The 9,370-nt window shown below is 39.2% G+C and overlaps 1 long non-coding RNA gene across 1 annotated transcript; it reads right to left on the bottom strand.

Moving 5' to 3' along the window:
- Positions 1 to 648: 648 nt before the first annotated feature.
- Positions 649 to 8,106, bottom strand: LOC121711433. Its single transcript, XR_006032322.1, has 5 exons — positions 7,752 to 8,106; positions 6,464 to 6,544; positions 6,123 to 6,155; positions 3,682 to 3,946; positions 649 to 1,303 (listed from the first exon to the last, which is right to left on the bottom strand). It is a non-coding gene; the product is annotated as an uncharacterized LOC121711433 (long non-coding RNA).
- Between the last annotated feature and the right edge of the window lie 1,264 nt (positions 8,107 to 9,370).

The following is a 9,370-nucleotide window of genomic DNA, read 5'->3' as shown; positions in this document are numbered from 1 at the left end:
ATTTGTAAATAAATAACACTATGGGTGGGATAGGGTATTTGGGGGCTTACTTGATTGGTTGTCACCGGTGGGGTATACTACGAAGCACGTTAGACATATCTAGGTTATGTCTACATATCGAGGCTTGACAAAGCCTTGACTCAGGGGTATATGTTAAGTGATACTACGATAGCAGTTATGTGATATATTTGTCAAACTAGGCTTCCAGCTCAGATCTGTGCGCGTTCTCGGTGTTGGGATGACGTTGGCCAATCGTGAAACGTGGAGACGCACGTTTTAAAAACAATTACAAGACCGCCTCTATTTAAAAACAATTACTTCCGCATTTATGAGCGATAGCTTAATCTACACTGCGGTAATTTTTTGTGTCTAACCTATAACATCAAATAAATCAACTGTCATCAGTTGTTGTATGGTATGCACGTCCATAGTGGGATATCTGCACGCACAGCACTATTAAAGTGCATCCGAGATCCAAAATGTTAGTAGAGGTGGAGCTCCACCTGTACGATATATGACAGAATCCTACACGTGAGATAACTTCGTTTCTAAGACAATTGATTGGTCAGTGGGCGGTAGATTACACGATTTGAGCTATAACTTAGCACATAACCTCCTCCCGACCAGGTTTGGTTGACAGCATAAGATACCATGGTGATACAGCGACACTAAAACAGATCCACTTTCGTGTCACAGCATACCCTGGCTTTGAGCGCAACATACCTCGCTAACCGACTAATCGAGATTCGTAGTATACACCACGGGATACAGAGCTACAGTCCAGTCGGGTGACAGCCACAGAAAAGAAGCTTCCTCTGAACCTGCTGGTTCGGGTGCAGAGAGACCTGTAATAATAATAATAATAATAATAATAATAATAATAATAATAAAGACAGTAATATTTTTCAAGACCATAGAGAATGCTGTACTCCAGTCTTGAGGCGATGAGGGCATGGATGAGAATGATGCATTGTTGAGCCGTCTGGTCACAGTAACACAAGACCCATCCTGTCAGACTAGGCCAGAAGTCCCGTCACCGGAATGATGTAGAGGACTTTGAGACAGTCATGTGGCGCCTTTGACCAGTGGTCACAATACAGAGGACCCCTGGCCAGTCAATGAGCAGTGCTTGACAAACATCATGTGTAGAAGACCCATTTTGCAAAACGATGTAGACACCCATCTATTCTCAGGAGCAGTCCTTCTATAACGGGCAGGAACAGCTGCAGAAAAATCCCCGGGCTTTGCCTTGCTCCTTCCTGGCATGTCTTTCTGCTTTGGGGATAACCAAACAGCTGACAACCTGGAAATTAGAAATAGAGATAAAACAAGTGTACAAAGAAAGAAACTACAATCTCAGTGTATCTCTTGACATGTTCAAACATACTGATGACTATAAAGTCCACTTATAAAATGCAGGTCTATGCCTTTCAAATAGTGTGCCAAAGTATTTAAGGAGGGTGGGCCAAGTCCTAGTATGGTTTAGGTGGTTGAATCAGCTGTCCCTTAATAGTGTACGCCAAATTGTATCAACTGAACAATTTGTTTCTCGACCTACAATATGGGCCTATGTATGCTTTATCATATGCCAGAGTAAGTAGGAAGGTGGGAAATGTCTTAATTAATATTAATTGACATCTAGAGGCTATGGGTTTTCAGAAAATATGTGGTTTAGGTGGTCAATTCAGCTGTCCCTTAATACACTAGCACATGGCCCACCTTCCTGCAAACTTTGGAGGACATAAATGTATACATCGCACTATTTTGTAAATTGGCGAATGAATGGGGCATATGATTTTGAGCTCCAACATAAAGGTAAAGCAATTTTAGCCATGCAAAGCATATATTTTCTTAAAGCTTGTCACTTATACATGTGAGTTAACATACATTAGCACATGGTCCACCTTCCTGCAAACGCCGTATGATGCACCAAAGTCAGTAGGAAGGTGGGACATGTCTTAATGTATATTAATTGACATCTAGAGGCTATAGGCTTTCAGAAAATATATTGTTTAGGTGGTCAATTCAGCTGTACATTAATAGTATAGCCCAAGATATATCAGTTGTACAATCGGTTTCTCGATCTACAATATAGGCCTATATACGCCTTATGATGCACCAAAGTCAGTAGGAAGGTGGGACATGTCTTAATATATTTTAATTGACATCTAGAGGCTATAGGCTTTCAGAAAATATATGGTTTAGGGGGTCAATTCAGCTGTCCCTTAATATTATAGCCCAAGATGTATCAGCTGTACAATGCGTTTCTCAATCTACATTATGGGCCTATGTACGCCTTATGATGCACCAAAGTCAGTAGGAAGGTGGGGCATGTCTTAATGTATATTAATTGACATCTAGAGGCTATAGGCTTTCAGAAAATATATGGTTTAGGTTGTCAATTCAGCTGTCCCTTAATAGTATAGCCCAAGATGTATCCGCTGTACAATGCGTTTCTCGATCTACAAAATGGGCCTATGTACGCCTTATGATATGTCAAAGTCAGTAGGAAGGTGGGACATGTCTTAATGTATATTAATTGACGTCTAGAGGTTATAGGCTTTCAGAAAATATATGGTTTAGGTGGTCAATTCAGCTGTCCCTTAATATTATAGCCCTAGATGTATCAGCTGTACAATGTGTTTCTTGATCTACATTATGGGCCTATGTACGCCTTATGATGCACCAAAGTCAGTAGGAAGGTGGGACATGTCTTAATGTATATTAATTGACATCTAGAGGCTATAGGCTTTCAGAAAATATATGATTTAGGTGGTCAATACAGCTGTCCCTTAATAGTATAGCCCAAGATGTATCCGCTGTACAATGCGTTTCTCGATCTACAATATGAGCCTATGTACGCCTTATGATATGTCAAAGTCAGTAGGAAGGTGGGACATGTCTTAATGTATATTAATTGATATCTAGAGGTTATAGGCTTTCAGAAAATATATGGTTTAGGTGGTCAATTCAGCTGTCCCTTAATATTATAGCCCAAGATGTATCAGTTGTACAATCGGTTTCTCGATCTACAATATAGGCCTATGTACGCCTTATGATGCACCAAAGTCAGTAGGAAGGTGGGGCATGTCTTAATGTATATTAATTGACATCTAGAGGCTATAGGCTTTCAGAAAATATATGGTTTAGGTGGTCAATTCAGCTGTCCCTTAATATTATAGCCCAAGATGTATCAGCTGTACAATGCGTTTCTCGATCTACAATATAGGCCTATATACGCCTTATGATATGTCAAAGTCAGTAGGAAGGTGGGACATGTCTTAATATATATTAATTGACATCTATAGGCTATAGGCTTTCAGAAAATATATGGTGTAGGTGGTCAATTCAGCTGTCCCTTAATATTATAGCCCTAGATGTATCAGCTGTACAATGTGTTTCTTGATCTACATTATGGGCCTATGTACGCCTTATGATGCACCAAAGTCAGTAGGAAGGTGGGACATGTCTTAATGTATATTAATTGACATCTAGAGGCTATAGGCTTTCAGAAAATATATGATTTAGGTGGTCAATACAGCTGTCCCTTAATAGTATAGCCCAAGATGTATCAGCTGTACAATGCGTTTCTCGATCTACAATATGGGCCTATATTTAGCACAGCGACAACCATATCTAGCAAAATCACAGTAAAAGTAATGTAAAAGTGACGTAAAATACCTGCCAATTGTCCTCTGTATCCACCGCTGCAGTAGACCATGATGTGAGGATGCACTCCATAACACAGCTGTTAATGGAAGCAAGGAGGCCAGCATGCTTCAGCCTCTTCAGGAAGTAGACAAATGAGTAGCCAAACAAGGACAAACAAGGCCTTGCTTACATGCTGGCTGTCTTGTAGTTTGATACTACTCTCCTTTCTGTGAGTGTTCTGTTGGAGTCATATAATGAAGTGCAACCCATACATCAGGATATCAGGAGCAAGGATCTGTGAAAACATAAGTAGAGGGGAGAAAAAAAAGACATAAAGATATGTCGAGAAAACATTGCAGGACCATCCCTAAACAACACATCAGGACACCTTTCTTTCCTTTTTCATTTGATCACTACTGCAATTCATAGACATATGTTGTATACAGGTGGGACAAAGGTAAAACCGATGTGGGTATTTATGCTATTATAGAATAGGCTACTAAAATGTAACTCCACAACTTCAAGTGTCAACACTGTAGTTTTGGAGGAGTATTTGTAGTTCTTATGCAGGAAAATCAGTATAGGCTACTTTGGACATTGAAAGCTGCATGCACTACGTAGTACACACAAGCGTACAATGCATTATTTTGGAGATAGAAATGTTGTACTGCTTTGTTTTTCAGAAAAACAGTAGTAGCCTATAACAGAATTTTTTGTCACATGAATTACCCAGACCCAAAGAAACAAATAGCTTATTACGTGAAACTGACCTGCTTATAATTTAATGTCAAACACCATCTCAACTAATTGAAAAGCAGGATTGTATCACCATCACACTCATTCCAATAATTTAACCATAACGTGTCGTGAACAACGATTTATTTGGCTAATTATCATGTATTTGTCCACGTCTTTTACCATTATAAGACATTGAATTGTACTAAGAAATTGCTAATTTCAATTAACCAGACCCAAAGAAACAAATAGCTTATTACATGAAACTGACCTCATTATAATTTAATGTCAAACACCATGTCAACTAATTGAAAAGCAGGATTGTATCACCATCGCATTCATTTCAATAATTTAACCATAACGTGTAGTGAACAATGATTTATTTAGCTAATTATTACGTAGGCTATTTCTCCACGTCTTTTACACTTATAAGACATTGACTAAGAAATTGCACTGATTTCGCGTGATTCTAGCTGTTTTACAGCATGAAGGAGTTTTGGTCAGGATAAGTATCTCTATATTTTGTTCAAAACAACAAAAAACAACTATTTGTTATAATTATTATTTACTAAATTTACGTAGTTTAACTTACCTTACCCCACACGGCTCTACAATGTGTTTCCGCTTTCTTGTGGTGGCGTGTGTCACATGACAGCAACCAGCCTATCACACTGGGGCTCTTATACGGGGCTCTTCTGCGTTTTTCGAACGTTTACATACCTCATAAAATCTGCAGATGACACAGCAATAGTGGGGTTAATACAGAATAGCGAGGAGACCAACTACAGGGCCTGGGTGGATCAATTCGCGAAATGGTGTAGGTCCAGCTGTCATCTTCTAAATATACAGAAAACAAAGCAAATAATAATAGACTACAGTACAGAACTGGGAGCCAGCCCCCCCAGTGTATGGTTAAAAATGGTGAGGATGTTGTGATTGTAGTCGAGTACAAGTACTTAGGCACAATAATAGATAATAAGTTGCAATGGGACAGTAATACCAACACCATCTATAAAAAGGGGCTGCAGAGGCTGCATTTTATGTGCAAACTAAGACAATTTAGAGTGGATAGAGATATATTACTTTTCTATCATTCATTTGTGAAGAGCATGCTACTTTTTTGTTGTGTTACCTGGTATTTCTCTTTGTCAGTGACCAAAAAAAACCAAACTGAGCAAGATAGTTAACATGGCCAGCAAGGTTGAGGGGCAAAAACCAGACAGTATTGCTACGACCTGTGAAAGAAGGGTGTTGAAGAAAGGTCATGCAAATAATAGAGATATGTCACATCCCATACACCAGGCATATGAGGTGTTGCCATCAGGGAGGTTCAGGCTACCTTCTTTCCAAACAAATTGAGCCAGTAGGTAATTCATTCCAACTAGCATTACATTGATGAACAAGACGTTACCTGCAGGACCATGCACTTTCTTTCCAGCTGGACTATCACAGTATGCACAACTGCACTTTATCATTCTATAAATGTGTAGTGGGGTCTGTGCCTTCTGCCCTGATGTTGTGTATGTGTGGGAGTGTGGTAGGGTGGGGGCGGTTGGGGTGAGGGGAATTCCGTCTTGTATTCAGTCTTGTCTAACTGTCTACTGTATGGCGCAGAACAATTTTCCGAAAGGACAAATAATAAATCTATCTATCTATCTATGATTTTGGTTTGATTTTGGTTTGAACACCTTTCTACGAAAATCAATCTTGGGATAAAGTAATTATACACTACTCACCCTGGGGCTCATATAGGGTTTTTCCTCTAGACCCTGCAAGTGGCAATAAAGACAATTTAGACCACCATGGCATAAAGTATATAAGCATGCTTAAAATGCAACAAGTACAAAAAAATCATATACAGACACAAACACAATCATACACAGTCATATTTTTATGTCTGTTGGACAATTCAATCATCCACATCCCTCTCCTCCCAAGGGACATATGCATCTCTTTGCATTCAACGTAGTTTTCAACAACAACAATAACAAACAGCAACAAAGCTTTTCTACAGTATGGGTGTAGAATTTTTGATAACATATGGCTCCTTTTATCCTAAAGAATGTCAAATACATACCGACTGGCTCATCAAAACAGGAAAGGCTATCCAGACCAAGTCCATGTAGATCCTTCACAGATGAAAATGAAGAGGCCTTATCTGAAAAAGATCAATAGAAACCTTACTCTAAATCTCAATCCAAGAACAATTACTATGTGTTCTCCTTTTCTTCAGTAGCAAATACACTGCCCGTGAATCAGAAATCAGAAATATATTGGTGTCCCAATATAATGTTTACTCATAACAGCTGGCAATAGTGATTGCATGCAGATAAGTAACCGTGCAGCAAGATTGTGTCAGCTTAATGTTACAGTTTGTGGCATTGGACAGTTAGGAAACAGTAGGTGAGTGGCGTGGGTCAGCATAGGAGATGGTAGACGAGTTGTGCTGGACAGTAGGCAAGAGGCAAAAGATAGTAGGCAAGTGGCGCAGGGCAGTAAAGGAGACAGTAGGAGAGTGGCATTGAATAATAGGAAACAGACACGTCACCAACAACAGTGCGAGTGGCCTACTGTAATTACTGCTATTATTATCATTATTATGTATTATTTATGTATTATTATCAATTTGTTTTGTTGTAGGCTAGACACACATTCCATATTCACTGTATAGGCTATTTCTGTCACTGTACACATGTCATCTGGAAAACTTGCCTATTTATCTAACTGGTGTACATAATTAATCTTGATCGTCTACATAACTGCTTCTTTGCACTTCTGGTTGGATGTCAACTGCATTTCATTGGCTCTGTACCTGTAGCCTACTCTTTTAAATTACAATAAAGTTGAATCTAATCTAAATCTAGCCTAATCTCTCTAATATTATGGGCTACACACATTGCAATTCTCTATTGAATTAAACCCCTCTCTTAATCAGGTTAAAGAAATACAAAATTATATTATAATATAAGTGAATATCTAACATCTGGAGAACTGCTGTATCAGAATACAATTGTTTTATAGCTGATATGTGGCCTAAAACAATGCGCGTTTTCGCAACAAAATCTATTCACGTTCATCATGATTATCGATTATACATGCCTGGCTGATAGGCTACCTCCCAGCTGTTAGCTGTAGCCCACACTAACAATATTAGGCTACAATGTTAATTTACACAGACAACAGCTGTTTTACAGATTAACGTAACATTACATCATGCACGTTAGCTAAATTATAAGTTGTGCAAGCCTACTCTGAATTCACAGTATTGCCCATGCATAGGCTACTATTTCATGTTAAATCAACTTTAAAATGTTTTGCTCAATTGCTAGCAAAATGATCATGCTAGCGGCAGTAGCAAGGCTCACCTCATTTCCCATTTGGATTCTTCTTTTTTCTCCGTCCCTGCTCGGTTCTTGTTTCTGGATTCTGGGGTTCAGCCTTCTAAAACTGCTAGCTAGAAGGTGGCTCCTTCTAACCCACAACTCAAAGCAGGCTTAAGAGTATGAAACTGCACGTCAAAAGCATCAAATAACATTCTCGCCATTTTGGGTCGGGCTTTTTTGACAGATGACGTGGTTCTGGCTGAAAGCGAAATACAACGTGATAGTAACACGATAATTACGTCGTGCTCAACACGTTTTTTAACAAGGAAACGTGTTACACAACACGTCCCAATAGATTAATTAACGTGACAGTGACACGTTCAGACGTGAGACTGGGTTGGTGTGACACACTGAAAACTGATCCCGAGTCAGACAGCACAGCAAGAGTTATGAAACTTCAAACAAAAATTAATTTAATTTCACACTTGGCAGTCATTTATTGGACTCGTTAAGAAGAAACACCAACTGTCAAATGAAAACAATTAAACAAATATTTTTTATGTAACAATGTCTTCAGATTTAATTTCTAAATAAACCCTTCACAGCAACATTTTAATTGTTGATGTCTAGAAAAGATGTGTAGTTGGATTGTGCTCCCCTCTCTGTCCTGACCTTGACTAGTACACCATTGCAACGCTCCATCCTGACCAACCAGTGAGTTTCATCCGCTGAAACAACCAGTGAGTTGCAGCTCCCTTCCGTGTAGTTGGCTAAAAGCCCAACACTGACAGAGTAGGCACAGGCTAGCACATAGGTTTAACTCGACAGGAAAGAGCTGTTTCAACTGATGACTTTCATAAATAAAGAAACCTAGATAAATGAAAAAAACAAAAAAAAAACACAAATATAGTATAATGAGTTAAGTGCACTCCGGTTTTCCCGTAACTGCCATCAGAATGATGTCCACAGTGTTTGGACCTATTTGCCAGCAGTGCACAGCAAAACATCTCTCTTTAGAAAAATAGGTCTACTGTAGCTTATTGAGCTGAAGAGTCGCTACAGGCTGATGCACTGTTCCTTTGCAACTCTCCAACGGTATAACAGAGAATGCCCCAAAGTCTCAGTCATGGAAGTAAACATATATTTTGTTTCAATTGCACGTTTTTATCCAAAATTGAGTTGAAATTCAAAATGAAAAAGTTTGAGAACCCCTGATTTAGGGCTTGATAACTATGTGTTGAGAACAGTTTTCCAATCTCTCCCATATAGTGAGTCTCATGTTTGTCTTTGAGTGTCTGCCATTAATTTGGAGGGAGGACTACTGCATGTCAGATAGTCTCCACATTTAGCCTGGATGAACGCAGACATATTTGGATTCACTGGGATTTGGATCCCTCTGGCCACCGTCCCTTTCAGTCCCACTTCTGAATCACCAAAAACCCAGGAGCCAATCATAACAGCATATCTGGCATGGGGTGGGCTTTATACAATGACAGACATGGAAATCTCTCTTACATAATCTTCTCATAGCAGGCCTACAAACACACCTGCACAGCCTGTTCTGCTACTGTATAAAGGCTGTGTGATTCAGCAAAGTCTAACATGTCCATAAAGGAAGACCTTTGCCAAGTGTTTAAGCTTTATAAAAACTCCACCTTTGA

This window comes from Alosa sapidissima, chromosome 1, assembly GCF_018492685.1.
Source record: "Alosa sapidissima isolate fAloSap1 chromosome 1, fAloSap1.pri, whole genome shotgun sequence".
NCBI lineage: Eukaryota > Metazoa > Chordata > Actinopteri > Clupeiformes > Clupeidae > Alosa > Alosa sapidissima.
Note: the sequence above shows the minus strand (reverse complement) of the source record. Positions and strands in the feature narration are given on the sequence as shown.